Here is a 23,109-nt window from a genome sequence, read left to right on the forward strand (position 1 = left end):
TGACCCAGAAAGCATTAGAAACAAACAAGACCTTTAAACCATGTCTAGAAAAGAGAAGTCTGAAAGACATATAACAGAAGCAAGAACATGGATGTCAGAGACAGAGTCAAAGGGAAAGCAGCTATGAGGCCTCAGCAGAACTCCGTCTGTGATAGCAAAAGCATCCTTCCACATAAACTCTCTCCATCCAGCATAAAAAGAGGCAGTTCGGTTTCATAACACCACAGTTGTTCCAAGGTCATATTCCTGAACAAGTTACGTCATATGTACCATGTATGTTGGCATGGTATATGTGGACTTAAAAAGTTTGTCCGTGTGTAACATATATGTATGTATAGAACATATATAACCTATACATCATCACCACCAGTATGTATTTAGCTTAAGACAATATCCATAACTTGTAAATAGAGAAGAATGAAACACAGTCCCTGACATAAGAGAATGTATTGGCAGTTGTTACTGAGCCTGCAACACACAACACTGAGACTAGGAAGGTAATGACGGACTGACTGTTTCACACTACTAACACCTGCATTATTTTTTAAAGCAGAATTTCCTTCTAAACCTACAGAACCACATAAATTAAACACCACACATAAATACAATGCCTGTTGGGGGTACTTCTAAATGAGCAACACTCAAGTAATACATGACCATAAAATCTTGTCTGCATCATGTGCTTCTGTGTATGTGTTTGTTTGTTTGGGGTATTTTGGTTTGGGTTTTTAATGTAATTGTTGTGTTTTATGTGTATGAGTGTTTTGCCGCCGGTGTGCGTGTTTATGTATACCACAATCTGGCAGTGAGTGTCCATAGAGGCCAGAAGGGGGCGTTGTGTGAACCATGTGGGTATTGGGAATTGAACTCCAGTCCTCTGCAAGATGAACAAGTGCTCTTAACTGCTGAGCCATCTTACCGGCTGCTTCTTATTTTATGGATCCAAACAGATCTATAAAACTAGATCAAACTTTTTAATGACCTCAACCCTCACATCTAGTTTCTTCTATTACTCTTTTTTGTTTACTCATTTGTTTGTTTGTTTTTGGTTTTGTTTTATTCAGAGACAAGGGTTTTTTTGTTTTGTTTTGTTTTGGGGTTTTTGGTTTTGTTTTTGTTTTTTTTTTGTTTTTTGGTATATGTAGTCTTAGCAGTCCTGGAACTAGCTCTGTAGATCAGGCTGGCCTTGAACCCACAGAGATAGCCTGCCTCTGCCTCCTAAGTGCTGGGATTAAAGGTGTGCACCACCACCACCTGGATTTTCTATAACTCTTAGAGTAAGTGAGCTCAAAACAAATGTGTTTAAATGGTCTATGCTCAAGTAGCTTATAATAAGATGGCAGAGTGAGTTAGTCTACACTGTTCTCCTACCTGGAAGGTTCTCCTATAAGTGTCTAGGCAGAACTAGATACCTTAACAAGCAGTTTCTACGTGAGTATGAAGCTTCCTAATTGCACCAGAGAAACTGGCGCCTCCCCAGCTGCCAAGTAACAAGCAATGTGCCACTGAGCCCTAAGGACAGTTTGGTGTTCATCGGGAAATCTCTGCCATTTGACCCAAAGAATGACAACAAAACAAAACAGAACAAAAATCACATGGCTACAGGTGAGCTATGGAATACAAATCGAAAGGAAGGCAGGACCAACCTGAGTTTGAGCTTTTCTCAAATGCTGCTTTTTACCAGTGACGAAGGACTGGGATCGAGGTAACTAAAGGGCAAGTGTGGGATGAACACATTCCCCCCATCCCCCCCCACCTGTCCCCCCCGCTTGGGGACAAGAATTGTCTGCTGCCCCTGCATGTCCACAGTGAAAGTCAACTTCTGAACACTAGGAGGCTAACAGCAGGACAAAGCAGAAAACTCAAACTGCCGCTGAGAGAACACTGTTGGGCGCGAGGCCTGCAGGTCTGTCTCCTTAACTGTTTCTCTCACTGAACTCTCACCATTTGCTGACAGCCTTTGCTAAAATACAGTGTATATTAGCTGGCCAAGGCTGCCTTTCCAGACCTCACCAAGAAGAAAGGGAAGAGGAAACAGGGCAGATGAGGATGAGGAACCCAGCAGGCCAGCTCCTCCCAGCAGGAGCCTGCAGCCACCTGCAGCAGCAGCCAGCACAGGAGCATGTCTGCAGCACCCCACAGTAAAACTTTACCCAAGGTACACAAGAGAATGGATGGACTTCTACAAAGTATATACTTGGATTATAATGTTCAATTTCTCTACATGGAGCCAGCAAAAGAAGTTTTACTTCAGGCTAGAGAGATGGCTCAGAGGTTAAGAGCACTGCTTGCTTTTCCCAAAGGTCCTGAGTTCAATTCCCAGCAACCACATACATGGTGGTTTACAACCATCTATAATGAGGTCTGGCGCCCTCTTCTGGTGTACATGCAGGCAAAACACTGTATACTTAATAAATAAATAGATCTTAAAAAAAAAAAAAAAAAGGAGGGGGCTGGAGAGATGGCTCAGAGGTTAAGAGCACTGACTGCTCTTTCAGAGATCCTGAGTTCAATTCCCAGCAACCACATGGTGGCTCACAACCAGCTATAATGTGATCTGATGCCCTCTTCTGGCCTGCAGCTGTACATGTAGGCATAATACTGTATACATAATAAATAAATAAATCTTTAAAAAGTTTTTACTTCAACAAACTTTTAGAAAACAAAATGCTGAGGCACTAGCTCCCCTAAAGCACTGCAGCCCCCACTTTCTCAGCAGTGATATGGCAGCTGAGACACTCCCAAGCTCCCCAACTGTACTTCCTAAGACAAAATCCACAGGACCATTACTATGCACACAGGCCCCTTTAAAAATGTACTCTAAGCTGGGCGTGTGGGGCACGCCTTTAATCCCAGCACTCCGGAGGCAGAGGCAGGCAGATCGCTGTGAGTTCGAGGCCAGCCTGGTCTACAAAGTGAGTCCAGGATGGCCAACGCTACACAGAGAAACCCTGGCTCAAAAAACCAAAAAAAAAAAAAAAAAAAAAACATAAAAAATAAAAAATAAAAAAATAAAAACAAAAATGTAATCTATTTGCCCCCAAAACTCTCTGGACTCTGAGCATAAACAGGAACATGTTGCTGTAACCAGGAAGCAAACTTTTTTAGAACAATAAGCTGTTCCTTCTGCCCTGTGAAGGACATCCGTTTTACAAAAATAGATGCTGTTTCAAAGGAGACTCAAGTTCTAAAATCACTTGCAACCAAGCAGACAATGAGACTGACAAGCCAATTGTAATGAAATTTTCCCATGACAAATTAAAGTCCCTTTTTAAAAAACAAAGGCATGCTTAAATACTTTGGTTCAATGCCTGCAAGCACAGGGCACAAAGAGAGAGGCCAGAGTCTCCACACCCAGGGGTCCGCACTCAATTCTCCAGAGACTCATCCAGACAGCGAAAGGACAGCACAGCAAATGGGCAGTTCGCTTAAAAGCTAGCTGTTGGTGTCTTCTGTTTGCTAGCATCAAGACGCAAGGACAGCATACAGCACATTTTAACACGACCTTTGGAGCAGGAAGGGAAGAGAAACTCCTCCATCTCCTGTCCCACCAGGGACTGGTGTGCATTTGTAATCCCCACGTTACAGGAGGAGAGGGGAGGAGGGGGGAATGAGGAGGAGGAGGAGGAAAAGGAAGAGAAAGAGGAAAATTATTTTACCTACTTATTAGTAAAACACTTTTCCCTTAAAAGGCCATATATATATATATATATATATATATATATATATATATATATATATATACATACATACATACACACACATGCATGTAAATATACAGCATAATATACTTGGGTGCTTTAACATATTTAGAAATAAGCTGGCTCCTCTCAGTATTAACTCAAGGGAATAATGGTCCAAGACAGTATGACAATGAGCAAACCTATGACAGTCTAGAGATAGGTGATAAACGTCTACAGACATGGGCAGAAGGAGGAGAGAGAAAAGCATCTACTTGCTAAGAGAGTAGTCACAAGCCAGGAATTGTACTGATGCCAACATATTCTCCCTTGGGGTAAGGGGGGTCCTTCAAACAAAAATGTGATTTATCCTTCTGAGCACATGCTCAAGAGCAATGGTTCAGAGGGCTATGTCTCTAACAGTATTCATGAAAAGGGTAAATACTACATTTTCAGTATTTCTGCACTAAAACATATGTAAAGGCTATCTAAAGATAGCATCAAAACGCAAAGTCTCACAAAACCTTCTTAAAACCCTGCATGAATGCTGGGCACAGTGGCGCGGGCCTGTAATCCCAACACTCGGTGAGGCAAAAGCAAGCTGATTTGCATGAGTTCAAGACCAGCCTGGTATACAGAGCGAGTCCATGACAGCCAAGGATACACAGAGAAACCCTGTCTGGAAAAACAAAACCCTGCATGAATGTCATTAACTTATACTTGATCCCACAGACTTTTCCACACTTAAAATATTTACATTTTAAGCTCTTAAATGTTTAAATGTAAGCCTGGAGCCATGCTGTGGGCACTGGGATGATCTCTGACGATTCACTTTACTGCCATTCTTGGGTATTTTTTCATCTGAGGATGAGATTAGAAATTTGGGGTGGCATATGGCTTCTTCTAAAACTCTCTTCTCCGTGAATAACACAGTTTGAAGGCTCAGCTGAAGACACTCTATTGTGCTACATGATTCAATCAGCCCAGCAGCAGTAGCAGCAGCAGCAGCAGCAGCAGCTCCACAGACAAGTACTCCCTGCCACCCTTGCTGGCAGTACTTCCCACAGAAGCTAGTACACTACAGCACACATGGTGTCTAAGAGGCTCACAGACCACCCTGAAATCAGACTTCAACACGGCTAGGAAGCGAGGGTGCACACCCCAGGCAGGGCATCAGTCAGGCCTCTCTCCCTTCCAAGCCTGCCCACACTGACTCCCCATTCAGTTAAACACCAACAATCTCTCCATCCTTTCCTTTCCTTTCCACGCCATGACCAAGTCTGTAAAACACATGCTTCTCCCTAGTGAAAAGCCCCTATTTACACACAGGCAACGTCTCCTTCAGCCGTACAGGGGAGCTTTGTCCAGTCGTTTGCAGGAGGCTGTATTTTATCTCCATCCGGCAACAGACACCTTAGACAAAGACACCCCTGGTTCCTTCTCCCACCTCTGTCTAGTCTCCGTGGCTACCAGCTGACCAGTGAGCAAGGGCCACGGGGGGTGGGGTACAAAAAAAGAAGAAGGTGTCATTTCTGCTTGGGTGCCATGTGCTCCCCTCTAGCACTCCAGAGAAGAGTGGGGAGAAGGCCTTCAGGACATTCAGAGCACTGGTTAAAGGCCTCCTAACAGGTTGAGACGATCCTCGAAATGGCCACACGGTGGCAGAACACACCAGCAGCCCTTTCTTATGACTCCAAAAAAAAAAAAAAAAAAAGGTAACAAATTAAGGTATTTGAGGATCATGAAGAAAATAATGGTCCCTCTGTCCTGCCTCTGATGAGGGAACACCTCCACTGGCCCCTGTGTTTAACTCCCAGCACCCCTGCTAGGTGATAAGAAGGATGAATTATATATATAACCAGCCTCTCCACCCGCAGGGGCTGGTACAGCCCAAGGCAATTAGAGCCAAAGCTGAGGTCACTAGAATACAGAGGGGTTTCATGCCACCCAGTCACCCACACCCTAACGACATGACAGCATACTTTAAAATTAAAAGGTAAGAAAGAAGTCCGGAGCACAGGATATGTGATCTTCAATAAAATTCTTAAATATCTCTTCTATCCCTAAATCATGTGAGAGCAAAATACTGTTTTTCCAAGGTTACTAATTAACACCCAAAAGAAAAGCAATCCTCCAGGGCCGTGATTTCATCCAAAGCCCAGAGAAGCCTGGTAACTGTGTCACCTACCTGAGGTCACCTACCCTGAAGCGCTGGTGTATCTCCTCACCCTAAGGCTTATTTCAAACCTTGAATTGTGTTATGGGTATGTGGGTGAGTAGCTATCCAGGTTGCTCCCTGGTTAAAACTTCCTTGGATATTTTCCACAGGAAAAAAAGCAACCTTTACGTATTTTTTTTAAACAGGAGTTTTTAAAGAAGACATTAGTACACAGGGCTATGGAGATGGCTCAGTGAGTAAAGGTAGTCTCCACGCAAGCCTGACTAGCTGAGCTTAATTCCTGAGACCCCAGAGAGACAGAAGGAGAACCCACTCTCTCCATGTGCATGCACAAGTAATCCTAAAGTAATGATTACCTCCTTAACACAGAAAACACAAACTGGACCTCAGAATTACTATGAACTTCACCCTTGTCCCACTCTACTTGATGTTGATGTTAGGAACCTGAGAGCAGTCATGTGTCCAGCAAGAGGAGGCAGATATAGTGAGACTCAGGGAAGTGTCACTCTCCAAGGCTTATAGCTTGCTGAAGAAGACACAAGAGCTAAGTGACACCTGTGGATGTAACAGAAGCCACGATCAGTTTTGTTTACAGAATGTGCATTGTTGTGCATGTGGGGAAAATCACATAAGCAAGTTGTTTTCACTTCTGAAGATTAAAGTTTCTCTTCAGAAAGAAAAGAAATCAACAATTAACATTTAACTGAAAATTCATCCTGTAGACAAATAAGACCCTGTTCAACTCAGTTCCTGCTTGGAAGCGTCTGTGTTTTCCTTCAGAACAGTGCCTTAACAGCCACAAGCCTAGAACTTCCCAGAAGCTCCAACCTCTTCTTAGTGGAGAAAATAAGCTTTACATAAGATACCTTCATTTTAAAGTATTTCAGCGTCTAAGCACCTGAATTCAAATTTTAATGTCACGAGAATAAATTAACACAATAGAAAAATCTATCTGCATTCAACTGTGCACTCCATCACTAAGTTATCGTTGGCTGATCAACAATGATATTTTCAGTTAACATTTAATTTAAACATCTGAAGAAGGACAGCCTCCAAAAAGGTCAATCAGCTATGTTTACACAGATTCACTCCCCTCCCCCTGCACACACACCCCACTGACTCCTGGTCAATCTTTAATTTCTAACAATCAACCAAACACCAACCTCTATCCAACAGTTAAAACACTTAGCTGGCTCCACTCACAGTCTGGTCTGGCTCTGGTTACACGTGGAAGACCTCACTGGGTTCAAGTAGGCTAACGGGGGTCATACATCCCGCCACTCAATTTCCAGCTCTCCCAAAAGGGCTGTGTCCACACATCATCATCCCTAGGATGCCCGAGGTTTCCAGTATTCACCTAAGTGCAGAGCTTAATCAACAGCACTACAGTGGCTGGCATGCAGACAGGGATCTTAATGAAGGCAAAGCAGAGCAGGTCACTGAGGACAAGAGAGCTCCTACTGCCGCTTAGCAAAGAAATATGTGCACTCTCTGAAGGATGCACATTGTAAATATAGAAATCTTCATTGCTCCCATTTTTCTAGGACAAAAGACAAAAATAATTCAACATCTGTTTTTCCCCATCTTGCGTGATTTGCAAGGTCTCAAGTACCAACAATACTACTTATTCCCAAACAATCTACTTCTCAAGCAGAGCTCAGAAAAGGGCTATGGACCACAGATACATTAGATGCTGCTCAGTCTGGTCTCTTTCAGACCTGCCCAGGAGAGTGAGCAGCAAGGAGGGAGGCAGATTAGCCTCACACAGAGACCACCTGCAGTATGGGTGGGGGCAGCTGGGGGTGGGGGGAATCACCAGCAGATTTCAGAGACGAACTGGAGACTTTTTAGATAATCAGGTTTTGGTTTTGGTTTTGGTTTTTTTAACCAAGTACTCTGTTGAAGTAACAGGTGAGTCCGTTTCTGAAGAATCCCTCCTTCACACTCACTACTTGGCAATCTTCTGTGAAGCACAAGTCAAACGTTTATCCACAGTACTGGGAGCCACTGTACCTCTCCAGAGGATGCAGATTGTGTGTGTGTGTGTGTGTGTGTGTGGTATGTTGTGTTGTGTGCGTGTGCATGTGTTACAACCTACGCCTGTGCCAGTGCCCTTTTACATGATGGCTCTCACCCCCAGTTATAAATAAATCCCATCAGTCTCAAAAACAAAACAAATAAACAAACAAAAAAACAAAACCAGAAGACAGAAAAACCACCACCTCCCTCCAGAAGGAAGGAGAGAAGAGAGCCCCTGGTGCGGTGAGTCTCATCCTGAGAAGGCAGTCACTGCAGAGAGGATGCCGCAGAGGGAGGAGAGGAGGATGGAGGATGGCCCTGCTCCACAGGGCCTGGACTTCTCAAGCAGAACACGGTGTGGGCTGCTTCAGAGTAGAGTTATAAAGTGTGGCCAAGCTTGTCTAGCAGTAGTTGCTGGAGCCTCGGGATCCACACAGGACAGAGAAAAACTCAGTCTTATTTCCTAGTAAAGAACAATTTCAAAGAAGGCGTGGGCAGAGGTTCCAGATGTCAGTCTTGGGAGAAATTTTCACTACAGTGCAGCAAAATGAGAAGACGGGACAGCATGCCAAGATCCTTGAGGGGCTAAAATTGTATTCCATTGTAAAAGTGCACCTTTACTTGGGGCTCATAAACTTCCTTCTGTTGTTACTGTCCCTACAGTGCCCTTACCTGACATTACGACCAGGCAGTCCACAGTTTGTCTGCAGCCTTAGCGGAGGCTGTTACATTGGTACCCTGACTTCTGAGTGGTGTTCAGGAAGGATACCAGTTTTGTTCACTGAAATCCCCAAACTCAGGACCCTATTATGCGTGGTCCCAGCCAAGCAAGCCTATTGATGCAGGAGTGGAAAGGCTGCAAAGAGGCAAAAGTACTTACCTCTTACTCGCTCTAAAGATCTGGTGACTTCTTTTCCTTCTTTAACACTGAGAAAACGTGAAACTATTGGTAGGCTTCTGAGCTTTTGGAACAGAATGCATATTTAGCAGAAAATGTTGGGTGACACTTCAGGCAGGGTGGGTAATCAGATTAAACAAGCCCTGCCAGGTGTCCTCTACTGCCCAGCCACCATATAGTCCTTAGCCTGACTCTGCCTGCTACTACCTGGTCTTTCTTTAGATACAAACTAGGGATAACAACAGGGTCCAAATTAAGATCTGCAAAGTCCTTCAGCAATGCCCACGCTTGTAACAGCATTGCATATCCTGTTAATTTTGTTTGCTTTGTTGTTGTTGTTGTTGTTGTTGTTGTTGTTGATTTCTGGTTTTTAAAGTAAAATACGATGTTGTAGCACTGTAAGACTGCAAAGCTTAGGAGGTAGACAGTTGACAGAAAAAAAGAGCCTAGAAATATATCTGCACATCTATGACCAACTGAATGACTACAAGCATACTCAAAGCACCAAAGAAAGGGGACTGACACCAGCAAAGGGCAGTGGGCGAAGTAACATCCACCTGCAAGAAGATGAAATGAGAAGCTTCGAACACAGTGGTAGAAGGCTGACTAGCATGTGAGAGGGTCGATCCCAAACCCCACCCTAAGAAAAGGGTGGGTGGTGTGTGTGTGTGTGTGTGTGTGTGTGTGTGTGTGTGTGTGTGTGTGTGAGAGAGAGAGAGAGAGAGAGAGAGAGAGAGAGAGAGAGAGAGAGAGAGAGAGAGAGAGAGAGAGAGAGAGATTAGATCCTTCTAAACAAAACAACTCAAAAGAAACAAAAAATTCTTACAACTGAACATGCCACTGTGGGTCCCAAGGAGGGTTTGTGAATCACAGAAGCTCAGGCTTCGAGAAAACAGCAGCAGAAGAATGAGGTAGCATTAGATTAGAACTCTGGTCACAGCCGTCAACGGAGTCAGAGAAATTAAACACTTTTCACAACCACACATCTGATACGAGATTTGTATTCAAAATATGCAAGAAACTCAACTCCAAAGACGAAAAAAAGGCAAAGAACCTGAATATACAGTTCTTAAAAGACATGGCTGGTTGGTTGATGAGTATTTGAAAGGCATTGTCTGGTATTGCTGGTCATCAGAGGAAAGCGGATGTAAGATCATAGATATCATCACACTGACGTCAGGATGGCTATCAGAAAAGGTCTGCAGAAAATGCTAGCAAGAGGTGGTGAGGAAAAGGCAGCTGTCTGTAGAAGGAGGCAGAAAATAAGTTAGTACAGCGCATGGGAAGCAGTGTGAAGACTCTCATAAAGGCAGAGCACAGCTACCACAAGGCCAGCACGCATAAGATGGAACTGAAGTCGGCATGCTGAGGAGACACTGAACCTCCTGCTCTCTGCAGAATTATCACAGCAGCGAAGGCATGGAAGCAACCCAAGTGCCCACTGACAGGAGGGCAGACAAAGAAAATGTTAGGTGCGCGTGCGCACACACACACTGTGTGGGGGGTGCAAAGAGAATGGAGTTAAAACCTATTATTTGAAGCAATATGGATAAGCCTGAAGGACAATACGTCAAGTGAAATAAAGCAGATGCAGAAAAGCAATAAATACTTCATGGTCTCAGTTATAAACAGTAAAACAAGTTCAACTCAGAGAGAGAGAGAGAGAGAGAGAGAGAGAGAGAGAGAGAGAGAGAGAGTTACAGGGGCTGGAGGAGGGCTGAACAGACGCTGGTCAGAGAATTCACAATGTCAGTCAGATGCGGAAGCATATTCAGGAACTTAGTACATCAGTTAGTAACTATCTGTCACGCTCTTGAGGATTGGTGAGATAAATGTCAGTGTTTGCCACAGGAGTGTGGCATGTGAGGTAGTGTGTGTGCTGGCAGCTGGACTTTGATAGTCCATAACACACACAATCTCAAAACATACTCTATCATATATACAACCTTCCCTTTTCAAATGAAAAGTCGCTGGGCGTGGTGTCGCACGCCATTAATCCCAGCACTCGGGAGGCAGAGGCAGGGGATCGCTGTGAGTTCAAGGCCAGCCTGGTCTACAAAGTGAGTCCAGGATAGCCAAGGCTACACAGAGAAACCCTGTCTTGGAAAAGCAAAAAACAAAACAAAACAAAAAATCAAATGAAAAGTCTTCTAAAAAGTAGAGAACAGGACTGGAAAAGTATTAAAGAATATTCAACATAATCTGTATCTTTCTAAAGATAGTAGCAACATCCATTTCATCGGAGACTAAGGAATCCGAACTCCATCTGGCCTGATCCCTTCCTCCCATTCATGACTCACTGGCCTGTCAAACACGCTCAGCATGTGCTCTGTGGAAGCACAGCGTTAGGAAGTTACCTCCTCAGTAAGCAGACTGGTACAATGCACTTTGGCCTTTAAAGAAATTTAGACTATCAAGATAGACAGTAGACCCTCACTAATATACAACGAGGCTAGGAACTGAGCTAAGAATTACAGCAGTAGAAGGCAAAGTTTTGACTCTCAAACTTCAGCCAGTGCTGCTGCCTCTCTCTCACAGGCAGCATACCAGAACACCTGTGTCCTATCCATGCAATCTTCTCTCCCAGCCTTTGATCTTCCAGCTCCTCCCAAGCACCTTATGGAGGGGAAATCATAAATACCCAAAAGCTCCCGTTCACTTGACAACTTGTTACTGATTACCTACTCCAAATTAAGAAGTGGGATTTTACTCCATATTTAGCATTTAGCACCAGGTCCTTATGGATGTGAGGTAGTTTCCAAAGTGTATTTTTATTGAGTTATTTACATTGTTAGAAATCAAAAGATATGATACTGACATAATAAAATAATATTAATATTGTACTAATAAGTTTACGTGACCTTAGACACGAAAGCCAGCTTAGCATGGCTTAGCATGTTGCGTTGAACATGTCCCAGTGCCCTGTGCCTCACAGTTGCCTCCAGGTCTGAGAGCAAACTACACACAAAGGAAAAACGGGAACATGGGAGGGCATGATTGGATCCGCTCTACTGACTGGTCATCCACAATGATGCTCTGGGGTTGACTGTGTGCGGTACTGACAGCATGTGTATTGAACAAGTGTGGTACTGGGTGTGTACAGTACTGGGTTCTTGCACTTCTGGCTGCCTGGCAGTGAACGCATGGGATAGTAAGTGTGTGCAGAAAGCTTGTGGGCTTTGGAACACCTGAGTGAGTTCTACTGGATATATTCATTGGTGGTAATCATTTAGCCTTCCTAGGGAAATGTGGCATTTGACAACATCCAACGCTCACCAAGAACTTGGCTTCCCGAAGAAGTTATTTAAATTCATTTAGCTCCAGAAACATGATACAATGGCATGAGAAGGGAACTTCCCCAGGAACTGTGTGACTCCACCTATCAGCTCAGAGCGCTTGGCTACATAACGAACGTTAAGGAAAGCACATACGCACAGTCTTAACTTTAAACTTCACTTCATCATAGCTGATCCAAAATGAAATGCAACCATCCTTAAATACCTAGTTATGCTACACTATTTGTGCTGGTGTGCCATTTGTTGTCACTTAAACTCAACTTATAGAGCAAATTAATGCTGTTTTATTTCTTATTCTTCTGAAACAGGGGAACTATATTTTATACATTAGCATCTGTGTAGCTTCTACAAACCTTCCTTTGATTATGTCAGGGAGAATTCCATCAAACATACACATTTTACTCCAAAACAACTATCATGAAAGTAAAATATTGTATTTTACTTAAATACCTTAAGTTCAAAGAGGAAAGTAGGCTGGGTCAGCCAACTTTACACTCTACCTCCCCCAAATGCATGATGCTTCTCCACTATTAATTGGTACTCTGTGTAAAACTTAAATTTTTACAAATCAAAAAATACAGAAGTGCAGAACGACTGATTATTTTCCCTCTTGTATCTCTTTGATGTGCCTTGTCTGAAATGCACATCATTTAAGCACACAGACATTGCATATGAAATTACACCTTCACATCTTTAATCTATTAGTGCTATTCTCTGTACTTTTTGCAATTCTCCCATAAGTAGCATATAGAGACAAAAATCACGGGCTCTGATCATCTACTGACGAAGAGGCAGAAACAATACAGTGACAAGGAAAAGGAATGCGCAGCTGTGCGAGGAACGTCAGGAGCACCAACAAGGGCCGACTCTGGCCATTTCGGCCCCTTCCACCTTCCCAAGGGTCTCTTCGATTAAAAGACACACTAAACTTCCAAGCAATAACTAGCAGGCACACTCTTGACACTCCCCTACTTTTCAGCAGGTCCAAACGCCCCAGCTGTTGCTTACACACGCAAGCATGACACACGCATGCGCACAGGCACGTCTTTTTTTTTTTTTCTTTTAATCTCATGCATTTCCTGTTTTATTTCTCATTCTTGGAAGCAAGGAGAGTTTCAACACACTTTTTTTTTCTATCATGTACAAGAATAAAATAAGAGACCAAACACAGCACTCTGGGTTCTTTCCTCTCTCCCTGCACATTCCCAAAATGTTGGCAGTGTCACTAAATAGGCGTTTGTAGGTGTTCTCCCCAGCCCCAGGCTCTCCCAGAACCTCTGCCTACCCGCTGTCCCGAAGTCCAACCTGACAGGATTCAGCCCCTGAACCTTATCAGGCTCATTCCATATTCATATGGAATATTATACATTCCAGTTTTATGGTATTTTTAATGTATATATGAAATATTTTACAATTAAGACAACACAGACACTACTTGATGATGACCTGTGGGAACTGTATTTTATCTCTCTCTTTACTCCCCATGTCCTTAAGAAATGTCTAAAACTGCTGAATTCTGGAACCTAGGCAGCTCTAGCCTGGCTGAGCCCCAAGGAGATCAACAAAGTTGTGGCTCCAAGGCAGAGATAATACACATCGGGCCAACGTTTATTATCTGCAAAACAAAAGCATCTTCCCTCTAGTAGCACTGAGGTCGCCTGAACTTCCTGAACGGGAGGCAACCAATGTACATGGTCCATTTGTTTGTGCCACCATCAGTCTTCCACACACCCTGTGACCCAGTTTGCCACACCAGGCCTGGTGTTGACACAGTGCTGGGGATCCAAACTAAAGACTTCACGCTTTCATGACAAGCTACTGGCTGAACGTAATTCAACTGCTTTTCCTCCTCCTTCACCTCCTCTTCCTCTCCCTCCCTCCCTCCTCTTCCTCCTATTCTTTTTTTTTTTTTTTTTAATTTCCAAACTCTCCACTGTGGAATGACTGATGCTCAATATCCAACATGCTGCAATAAAAACACCTGCTTCTGTACGCAGTTCAACATAAGCTCTTCACAAATAATCTAATCAAAAGCTTTTAGGCAGAACTGGTACCCAACTGGAAGCTTCACCCTCCACTGATTAGTAACTCATGGTACTCGAACGTATGTTGCATGCTACCAGAAGAGGAAAAAAAAAATCATAAAATCACCACACTGTGATCCTAGGAGCCAGTCAAGGTAGATGACTCCACGGACACAGCAGAGCTGGTTGCACATATGAACTCGCAGACTATGGCAGCGTGCTCAGAGCCTGCACAGCTTCAAGGCAGAGACAACCCCAGCAAGGAGAAGACGAAGCAGACACAAAAGTCCCACCCCCTAACCAAGAGGCAATTTTAACAGATCCCTTTTCCAGTTGAGTGTCACTCATGCATCAATTAGGCTCCAGGGTGGGCCACGCTCAGGGGTAGCTGACCAATACAACACAGGCTCCATATTTTATGTGCACTTTTATTTTGTTGAGCTGTTGCTTCTGATTGGCATTTTTTTTTCTTTTGGGGTTTTTGTTATTGTTTTGTTTTGCTTTTGAATGAAAGAAAATATAAGGGCATTGGGTGTGTAGGGAGGTGGGGAGAATGCGAGGGGCATTGGGGAAGGGGAAAGAATTTGATCAAAATACATTTTATGAAAGTTTTATGATTTTGTTGTTGTTGTTCGTGGTGGTGGTGGTGGTGTAGTTGTGCTCGAGTTTTTTTGGTTTTTGGGTTTTTTTTGTTCTTCTTGGTTTGGTTTGGTTTGGTATTTTGTTTCTTGAGACAGGGCTTCTTTGTGCAGCTCTGGTTGTTCTGGAACTCGCTCTATAAGCCAGGCTGGCCTCGAATTCACAGAGAGCTGCCTGCCTCTGCCTCTAGGTGCTGGGATTAAAGGCATGTGCCACCACCACTGAGCTATTAAAAAGCTTTCAAAAGCACCAAATCAAAAAAATCTTTAGGTATACCCCCATAAATATGTATAGTTATTTTGTATCAATGTTTAATTAAAAATACATAAAACATTTAGAAAACAAAGATAAATTTTAACCTATGCATATAGAGAAAAAATATATAGAAAATTACCACCATTCACGTCAGCATATTTTCCTATGTTCAAAATCTACTAACTTATTATATTGGGGAGCAGGGACTATGCACCAAGAGATGTATTTGAATGCTCTATGTGATGCACCATTTTATTAAACAGGACCCTTTATAATCAATCATTTAATTAGTATTCAAATTCCTTGAGAATGAATAATAATAGTTCAAGAAAACAACTAAAATTCAAATATCAAGATAATTACTCATAGCTGGCTGTATGCAGCTGACATATTAAATAAATTTACACCACAGACCTTTTCCTCCTCCCACAGAGAAGGAGAAAGTCCTTCAGAAACACAGACAGCTCTTTAAGTGAACTTTTCAAGTACACACTGTACAGACTCCAACACTGAAGACATCTGCAGCTTCTGTATTCTGTGCACTTGTACGTTTTAAAACTGTGCTTCATACTAATGGGAAACAGCCAACTGCACCACAGAACACCCTGCACATGTGTGTTTTTACAGTTCCGATATCCACCTCACCATTCCTATCCTGTGCTTTGGTATTATGCTTAATTACTTTTATAGGACCGTCATGTCAACAGCTTAGCAATCAAACAACCAAAATACTAGTTTCAAGCCAAACCTATTGTTTGAAGCTATTACTTAAACTATTTAATATATCATATCATGAGGTTACACAAAAAGTAGCTTATTTATTAAAAATAATAATACATACATACCACACCATCCACTGGATTAGAGATATTTTCCATAACGACTCCTTAAGTATATAATTTACGTTTAATGATCACTAAAGAGAAAGATCTCTGTCAGTTCTCTCCCCTCCCCCGACGCACCCACCCACCACAATAAACAAGACGATTACTTTCTATCATTTACAGGAAAAGCTTCAAGTGAAATACTCTCATGCCCACTCCTCCCACTCACATTCTTTCATACTCTTGCATTGCAGTCCCCTCCCCTTAGCAAAGAAAAAGAGAAAAGACAGTTGTGGTGCATGCCATAATTTTGTATCCAGAAAACTTGAAACTAAAGTCAGGCTCTAAGAGGCCTCACATCTACCCCGATGCTGTTCCAGCTATGACACAATCTTTCAACAATCATTTCTGCAGGAAACTGAAATTAAGGCCACGCTCAGAAACAGCAGTTTAGGAAGAAAAACAAGTCCAACTACAACAAGCCCATTTTAAAAAGGGCTGAAATCTTGTCTGAATGACATACGCCTTGAAACAAAGTAAGTGATCGTTTTAATGGCCTTAGGTCCAAGCTTCACACATGGCGTCTGCACGGACGTCCTCCACACCAGCCAGTCCCTTGCAGGATGTTGTTGGCTGTTATGTGACCACTTGCTTTTCAGATGTCCAGATCCTCTCTGACTTTCCAGTAAGGCCTTCTTGGCAGCGTTTCAAGCCACACAACCTCTTTTGGCACATAGTAAACCCTCAAGTCCAGTGCACTGAATCAAAGAATTAAGTGGTCTGTCTACGATTCATACCAATGTGAGATAGATTAACTGAGCACTGTTTTCTTAACATGCCCTAGTTTAGTAAATTGATATAATTTCTGCATAGGATAAACATCCTTTTTTAAAATCAGATCTTTTATTTTTCTTCTCTAAGTCTAAACTATTTTTGCAATAATTTTTTTTTCTTTAAATCAACTTATACTCTTAACAGCCTCCTACATTTCACTGGAAGTTGCACTATTTCTTATTTGCTTTATGCACCTAGCATCACTGGCCCCCTCTACTGTATTCACAAGTAACCTGATGCTTTATCAACTCAAAGTTCACAACTCACAATCACCTCTCACAATCAAATAATGTCACCAGGATCATCTGTCATCACATGAAAAACTAACAGAATGATGGTATTAGAACCTGGCCCCCAAAATGCAATCTAATAGCTGCCATATTAAAATTATGATCTATAAAATAAATGAAATACATAAAATATTAGGATATTTTTTCACTTAGCTCCATAAATAAAAATAACTGAGCTACTTATTTCAAACTCACAAATTTTAGAGCTATGGTTATCGTTCAGTTATCTTTTCTGAAATAGTATGAGACAAAAACAGAAAAGGCTTTAACTACAATTAAGCCCTTTACACAACCCAGCATGAGAGGTAGTGTCTATCAGAAATAACTTCCATTTGGAAGAGATGCAACAGAAAGAAGACTGAGTCCACGGCTAGACTTCCCATCCCGCTGTCCAATGGTGAAAACGTATTCCAATAGATGGGCCAGAGAGATGGCTCAGCAGATGAAGACTCTGCTGCCAAGCCTGATGACCCCGAGTTCTATTCCTGGTACCCACATGGTAGAAGGAGAAACTCTGGCAAGTTGTCCGCTGACCATGGAGCTGCACGTGAAGGACGAACAACTGAGGAGACTCCTTGCAGGTATGTGATCCACTTTCAGCCCTGGTAAGAAGGCTGAGCTTTGGAGTCAGCTGAGTACAGCCCAAAGCTCTGAGACTCACACGCTTTGTATTACTGACCTAACAAGAGCTCTGCTTGAAGCATGGTGGTGAATCTAACACTTAATGAACAAGCTCCCCGGGAGGATTAAATGTGAAAACCAGCCTGAGACTCAGATGTAGTTCTGATAGACGTGGCTGACATTTGGTGGGCTCCAGAACCATGCTCGTCTGCGTGCAAAAGGAAACTGATGTAAAGCATGTAACGTGACCATGAAGCAAGTCTCCCTGGAAACTGAAAAATATCTTTGAACAATTTTAACTATTAGCATCAATAAAGTAACTTATATTAAGATCTGCTATATTTTTCATGAGCACTTAGAACTCTGTTAGAGATGACATGCCGCGGCTATGACACACCCAACATCACATCTGCTGTGATTATCTGTTGAAGATCATCTCCACAGGACTGCGCCTGTTGTGGGGGAGGGGCATGGGGATTCAGGGACTCACCCCTCCCTGAGGACTTTCATGCAGACAATGGTTGGTGGGGGGGGTGGGGGGGCAAAGAGGCATTTTCTTCAACAGTACAGGCACCGGTGAGGTGCAGGTGCTCCTGTAAACAGTGCTGATGAAAATCATTGGGTCAAAAACAAAAACAAAAAAAAACAAAAAACAAAAACAAAAACAAAAAACAAGTAAAAACACAAAATTGTTCAAGATGCCTTACAAGTGAATAGAATGCAAGCTTAAAGCTGTGTGTATGTTGCGTTCTCTGGTATTTTCTCTTCAGAATTTTATAGTCTGTACACTAAGAGATAGAAAGCTTAGCCTAGATGATCTAGGAGACGGTCTAAATTACCATACATCTCAAAAGAAAGAAAACAGTTTGTACTCTATTAAAAGCAAACACTAAGGACCTTCAAAGAACACTATTCTTGCTTCTCAACCCAAACACATTACAGGTCAAATTTAATAGATATGACAATAAGCAATTACATATAGCTCTTGGTAACCAATTATGACAACCACCATCACAGAATTCTTCCCTCGATTCAGAGAACACTTCCACTGGAAGAAACCACAAGGGGCTACAAATTACGCCTGATACTTCAAATATAGCTGAACTATCCTTGAAGAAAACTGCTTCCAAATACAGCAAGGATACACGCTAATCACAGGCTTCCTAAAATCAGCACCACAGGACACTTGCTCACAGTTAGTTTTACTAACAATTTTTTAATGCAGTTTCAACATTCAGTTCCTGAAAACAAAGTCCTACAAACATCTCAGAATATTTAGAATGAAGAATAACAAGCAATGATTCATGCTTTACCCAAGAATTATTAATCATTAAACAAGGTCCTCGTCGTAGTTGACATCTCCTCCTCTCTCCCATTTCAGCTCTCCAGCCATCTTCCATCAAAAGTGGTCAAAACCTGTAACCTCCAGCTGCATTCACATCCACTATCCCCAGCCCTAATCACACACAACTAACATAAGAAAAATACAGCGGAGCAAAACAAGTAGGAAACAGTTTCTTCTACTTTCTGAGATCACTACTGCAAAACACACACTACACAGATATCCACTCAAATTTGAGACAGTAAAAGGAATAAATGGGCACCGTATTAAGAATATATCTGACTAGACATGTGCAAGCGATATAGTAAGATTGAAGTACTTTCTTCATGTTTGCTAATGAAAATAAACGACCCTCCTCTAGGCACAGTCAACACTAACAAGGATATCCTTGTGTTGTGAGACAGAATTTAAAATGGGAAAGAGGTGAGATTTAGTCCTAGGATTTATCAGTGTTTGACCAAGGGCAATTACATCAACTTCCTCCTCTGCAATATGAACCAGAGGCTCCTGGGTTTCGTAGAGAACTAAAGTAAAAATGTGACATTGGGAGCAGGACGCCTGGCTTTCCCTAAATATTTGCTACCACTGACATTTCCATAAAACTTTCAGTTGCTAAAGGGGAACTGAAGAAGAATGAGAGGTAAAAGGGTAAAGTTCACAAAATACAACTGAAAACAGTGGTTCTCAACCTCCCTAATGCTGCAACCCTTTCATACAGTTCCTCCTGTTGTGGTGAACCCTCAACCATAAAATTATCTTGTTGCTACTTCGTAGCTGTAGTTGTGTTACTGTTATGAATTATAATGTAAATGTCTGCTAGGCAAGGTCTCTGATGTGTGACCCTCAAGGGGGTCGCGACCAGGTTGAGAGCCACTGGTTTAAATTAAGTCTCTGAGGTTAACTGTGTAGCTGACATCCTAGATAAAATCCCATTTGATTAGACAGAGAAACAAAGCAGTGCATAACTAATGAGTTCACCGCCACATTTCAGCATTAGACGTTTGCGCTGAAGGGACTCTCCTTCCCAGCAGATGAATAAAGCCCCACTGGCCAGAGGGGGAGTGATGGTGTCTGTGTAATAGTTGCCTCACACCTTCCCACAGGTGCATCCACCTGATACTCGGGGACGGCGGAGCTCATCCCAAGCAGAGAAGAATGAGAGATGCAGCAGCTTCACCTATAAATAGCATGCTGGTCTGTAAGGTGTACTTCATGTCTAAGAAGTGACCTCGTCATAGAATTTTTGAATTCTGAAAACTGGAAGGCCAGGCTACAAGAAAGTACCTAAAAAAAAAAGCAAAATAAACTACAGAAACTGATGAACAGGCTGATGAGCAAATAGGTGGTTCCATAGAGCCAATATATAATCCTTTTGAAACAGATACTGTAATTTAATCTGCTATATTTACATGAGCAAACTTTTAGTTTGGTTAAAACTAACTCAAAATGTTATTTTAATGGAGCTCATGGGCTGGACTGGGCTGGGGCTTGGTAGGAGATTGTTGGACGAGCTTGTAAATTACAAGTCCCTGTGCCTGATCCCCGGCACTGGAAGGAAGCCATTTCATACATATGTGACTATGTGTGCATTACAACTCTTGGACAACAAAATGTCACTGTGGGCAGTCTTTGTAGAAACATCTGTAAGCCAACACCGCTATGAATACCCTCATCAAAAGAAAAGAAACTGTCCCAAGAAGGTTCTAAGGTCCAGACACGTCTGCCATACGGTGGATTCTGAGCTTATGAATTTGTTAAATACAAAGCCCATGGTGTAAACAGCTGCATGGTCCAGAGGAAAGGGTGAAGGAAGGGGCTGGCACGGTGTCTGGGTGGATAATGGCACTTGCTACCAAGTCCGCCAGTCTGAGTTTGTTCCCCACAACTTTACAGGGTAGAAGGAAAAAACAAACTCCTTTCACCTCCACTACTGTAACATGGCACAAGTGCATCAACACAGACACACACACTACACAAAGGTGTATGAGAAAGAGAGTGGGTGTGAGAGAGAGAGATGGGTGTGTCTGTGTAAAAGCAAGGCACTACAAACAAGCACTGCAAACAACAGAGACGGCAGGAAGGAGCTGGGGGAAGCACACGGCACCAGATGCCAGGTGAAAGCCTGACTGCCACTGAGAAGCCCTGAGAAAGCTATTACCGCCTCCATCCTCACATCCCATGGTGGATAAATAAGGATGATAACTAGCATGGTATATAGTGTTGCTGTGACAACACAATGAAATAAGATCCATGAAGCACTTATGATTGCCCATTATAGCTACTGCCAGTGCCAACCAATGTAAAGGAAGGGGGCATCAGCCAGACTCAAAAACAAAGACAATGAACAAAGAAAGCACCTTGAAACTTTAACTAAAATAGCCAAGGACTTTCTGTTTCTTTCAAGCCCTCAGATCCAATTCAGAAAATACTGTTGGTAGAATTTCATCCTTCTCAGTACTAACAAATTATTATTGCACAAATTTAGTAAAAATAAAAAGAAGTATAGACAACACTTTCCTTGTTGTTTCTCTGCTGCAGTGGTAAAACACCTGGAGCATAAAGCCTGGAGAATAAAGGATTTATTTGGCTTATATTTCCAGACAGATCACAGTCCACCACTGAGCAAAGCCAAGGCAGACAGACACTCGAGGCAGGAACTTGGAGGTGGGAACTAAAACAGAGACCATGGAGAAACATGACTTGCTGGCTTGCTCTTCATGGACCATGGGCCCCCTACCCAGGTGGCACCATCCACAGTGGACTAGACCCTCCCCACATCAATCATTAATCAAGAAAATGGCCCTGCAAGGTTGCCTACAGGACAACTGAAGTTCCCTCATTCCAAATGATGTTTGCATGTATCAGTTCATCTGATAAATATGGAGGCCCTGGATTGGGGCGGGGGAGGAGGGGGAGGGAGAGAGAGACACAGAGAGAGAGAGAGAAAGAGAGACAAAGACAGAGAGACAGAGAGACAGAGAGACAGAGAGACAAAGAGAGAGAGAGCACGAAACACTTAGTGATGCCACATCTCAAGCCTGCTTTTCAAGGCATTCAAGGCACTCTCCTGAATAAGGGATTACCGTCCACTGAATTGTTCTGTTGTGTTTGCAACCAAGATATTGTACATAATTACATCTTGCTCCATGCAAAGCAAAGAATATTTCAGAAAGAACCTTGTAAATGATACAGAAGACACGGGGGGGGGGGGGGGGGGGGCAGGTAAATGACCTCTGATAAGATTCACCCAGGGAAGAAGGGTTAGCCAGCTAATCCTGAAGCCTAGCAGAAGCAGGCATGCTTATTTGTGCCAGACAGCCAACATCCCACTTAGCACCTATGTAATGGACAGAGATGGAGAATCTAGAACTCACTGCTAGAAGAGTTAGGGAACTGAAGAAGCTGAAGAATAAGCTATTTTCTTGTCTCACCTTGGCCAAAAATGCTGTGCAAACATGCTAAAGATGAAAAGTACTATAACTTTTTTTGGTTAAAGTGTCTTGTCTTTGAAAAGAGAGCATTATTAACCTTTAACATAACTCAGAACTGGCAAAGACATGTCTTTCAAACAACCCAATTGAGGAAAATGGACTCTTGGAATGTGCCAACTGTAAGCTTGAGTCTCTCTCTCTCTCTCTCTCTCTCTCTCTCACACACACACACACACACACACACACACACACACACACACAGAGCGAGAGAGAGAGAGAGAGAGAGAGAGAGAGAGAGAGAGAGAGAGAGAGAGAGCACACTTGCTCTCCAAGGCTAGCTTGCTTGCTTTCTTATGCAACCCAGGACCACCTGCCTAGAGCTGGCACCACCCATGATCACCTGGGCCCTCCCATGCCAATCATTAGTCAAGAAAATGGCATCTACAAGAAAACATATCTATAGGTCTGAGGGAGCCAATTCTTCAATTGAGGTTCCCTCATCACAGGTGAACCTAATCTGAGATGACAAAAAAAAAAAGAAAAGCTAAACAGCACCCTCTTCCTGTCCTGCCCCACCCCCGCCAGCCCGCCTTCCCTCTCTCACACACTTTAGCAGGCCTCCTGCCTCTTCACTAGTGAAGAACTCCTTTTCACATGTAGATGACTGACATCCAGCACAACACATGTGGTCTTGTAAAACAAGCCTTTTCAAAGCTATTTATTCATCTAGGCTCCCAGACGTGGTCACAATCAAAGGCTCTGGAACCTGGAAGGACA

The 23,109-nt window shown here is 42.8% G+C and overlaps 1 protein-coding gene across 3 annotated transcripts in view; it reads right to left on the minus strand.

Annotated features, from left to right (window-relative positions):
- Positions 1–23,109, minus strand: part of RAPGEF2 (Rap guanine nucleotide exchange factor 2) — a 226,131-nt gene that overhangs the window by 156,521 nt on the left and 46,501 nt on the right. The window lies entirely within an intron of this gene.

This window comes from Acomys minous (genome assembly GCF_964271855.1).
Source record: "Acomys minous genome assembly, chromosome: 19".
Taxonomy (NCBI): domain Eukaryota; kingdom Metazoa; phylum Chordata; class Mammalia; order Rodentia; family Muridae; genus Acomys; species Acomys minous.